This window comes from Octopus bimaculoides, chromosome 2, assembly GCF_001194135.2.
Source record: "Octopus bimaculoides isolate UCB-OBI-ISO-001 chromosome 2, ASM119413v2, whole genome shotgun sequence".
In the NCBI taxonomy this organism is placed as follows: Eukaryota; Metazoa; Mollusca; class Cephalopoda; order Octopoda; family Octopodidae; genus Octopus; species Octopus bimaculoides.
The window spans coordinates 32,730,816-32,733,834 of NC_068982.1; positions in this window are offsets into that span (position 1 = coordinate 32,730,816).

The following is a 3,019-nucleotide window of genomic DNA, read 5'->3' on the forward strand; positions in this document are numbered from 1 at the left end:
TCTCACGCCTCACCAAACTTCACTTACCCCTCCCTTCCAAGCTACCAAACGTCAGTAGAGGAAATTAGATAATACTGTACCAGGCACTACTTATATAATTCTGCTATACTGAAGCAAAAGTAACCGAAACCTGATGAGCCTAAGATTGGCGAGAATACTAGGTGGGATCCTCTTTCAAAATTTCTGAAATAAAAAGAACTGTGGTCCAAGTTCGGTGCCTAACTTAAAAACGAAGTTAAGCAAAATTTGCTTACAAAACGTTGTTTGACTCATGTAAACACAGAGAAATATTACCAACACAGATTGTTTAATCAAAATATGAAATGAGCCACTAAATGCAACAGTGTTGTTTGTATAAATATGTATGTATAATTTTGTATGTGTGTAGGTGCATCTGCGTATGTGTGTGTCCGTGACGTTTTATTTATTAGAATTTTTCCTTGAAGGAATGAACGAACTGGTTTCTAACAAAGAAACAAGATTTCATCGATGGCTTTCAGATAACAACACTAATATTTGTTACATATTGTACATTAGCAAAGTCTTGCACATTTATAATATTCAATTTACTAATTGTAAATGTGCGTGTTAGCCAGTCTCTTTCATGCCCGATAATTGTAGCTTTTCACAAAAATGTTGCTTAGATATCTATTGACATAACCAATTGCAACGATAATTTTTAATATAAATGGGATTTTACAATCGTGGTAGCGGTATTGTATTGAATGGTGTTATAGTAACAACGACATGCCACAGTGGAAGGTTGGGAGGTAGCACCTCGAAATATATTTTGGGAAACTACTGATAAGATGCGTTATGTCCTCCTCTTGAGAGCTGAAGGGCTCGTTTTCATATCAGGTATTTCGTAGTTATCTACTGCTACTGAATTGCAAAAGCGTAAACTTAGAGATATATCGTGATGTAACGGTCACAAGTTCAAGAGAGGTTATACTTCATGTTAATATGAACATCTTTTTCACGCTTACGGGAAACATATCCGTGTATAACCATATGATTCGAAATTGTACAAATAAAAGCAAAAAGAAAGTCAAAGGACAGGTGAGGGAATAATAAACAAGGTGTATTAGTTTGATGCTCGGTAAAATGGAAGAGACTTTGACATTTCGAGCCTACGCTCTTCTCCAGAATAGAACGAGAAGAGAAAACTGACGGAGAGAGGGGGGGAATGGATCAACAAAGTTGATGTTGAACATGATAAACAGAATCCTAGACGTTACTCAATATGTATTGTCACAATATTTTCATTAATTAGTTAAGTGATAAACATCTTATGTAGAATGAATGGAGCAAAGTGCACAGTAGCCATATTTCAAATTTATTTTGAAATTAATACTGTCCAGCTATTTGGATGTTAGAAGACTTGTACAATGTCATTTAGAAAGCTATTTTGCACTCAGTGTTGTGTTATTTGATATTTTACGGGAATATAAGGCGCTCAGCTGGTAGAACAGTTAGCACGCCGTGTAAAATGCTTTGCAGCATCTCGTCCTGAGTTCAAATTCCGCTGAGGTCGACTTTGCTTTTCATCTTTTCGGAATCCATAAAATAAATATCAGTTTGAGCACTAGTGTCGCTGTAGTTGGCTTATCCCCACCCCGAAATTGATGGCTTAGGATCAATATTTGAAACTAATAGTTTTACTGGAATATAAATGTATATTGATATGATTACATAGACATATTTATTTAATGAGTATAAATATTCGAATTGGAATGTCTTTGACCATAGATTTGACGTCAGAAAATTAACAACAGCAACAACACTAAAATCTAAATCTAAATGCCTTTCACTAAAATCCAAATCCTACAGTTAATTCTATTCTCTATTTTGTAATTAAATACCAAAGATTAATGGAGGTTTGTATGTATTTTTACATTTTATTACCAACGAATGGAAATCTCGCGCTGTTTATGGCGATGTACTTAAATTCTCACCGTTTCTGTCAATGTGTATGTTAAGAGCATGTTGAGATAAAGTTTATGTGTTAAATAGGAGTAATGCAATATTGAAGAGTGTTTGGCAAGTGTATACTTTTATATGTGTATGGTTTCGAGATAAATGTGAATCATTACATATAGCAGATAATCAGTTTGGATGCAATCCATTCACAGAAACGACTAGAAAAATAAAAGAATATACTGAACACATAGACAGATACATACATGCATATAGATATATACATGCATATATATATATATATATATATATATTGGCCACTCACATTACATAAAGCAGGACTTGTAATTAAAAAGTTAAAGTCACTGAAGCACGGTACATATAGCATATATGAGCCATTTCTAGCTGCTACTCAGAAATGAAATATATTAAAATAGTATTTGTTACACGGGTTGATTTTATATGCCTTAAACATACATTGCATATCTTGCATCCGTGCTGGAAACGGAACTGATGTGCTTGTGTGTGTGTGTGTGTGTGTGTGTGTGTGTGTGTGTGTGTGTGTGTGTGTGTGTGTGTGTGTGTGTGTGTATGTGTGTGTGTGTGTGTATGTGTGCGAGCGCGCACACATGTGAGTGAGTGAGAGTATAGATGTGTTTATTTCTGTGTGTGTGTATGCATATATATATATATACATATGTATATATATGTATGTTTGTATGAATTTATGCATGTCTATCGATAGATAGATATACATAAATATATAAACATATATATATGCACACGTCTATACATGTGTGTGTGTGTGTGTGTGTGTGTGTGTGTGTGTGATTTTCATGTCATATTAATTATCTAAATGATATTAGAAAATTTTCCAACGGAAGAGAAGCATCGGTAAAAGTGACGAAAACTGTATTTAATAAATATGAAAGCAGAGATGAATTCTATTTTTCTGAGCTGATTTTATTCATGTCACCCTATCTGCTCTGTTAGAACGTTTAAGCAAATTAGGGAGGCACCTGGGGGAGGTAAAATAGTATGCATTTCAAGTGAGAGAAAGAAACAGTGTGAGATAGTGAGGAGAAGCTAACACACAGGTATA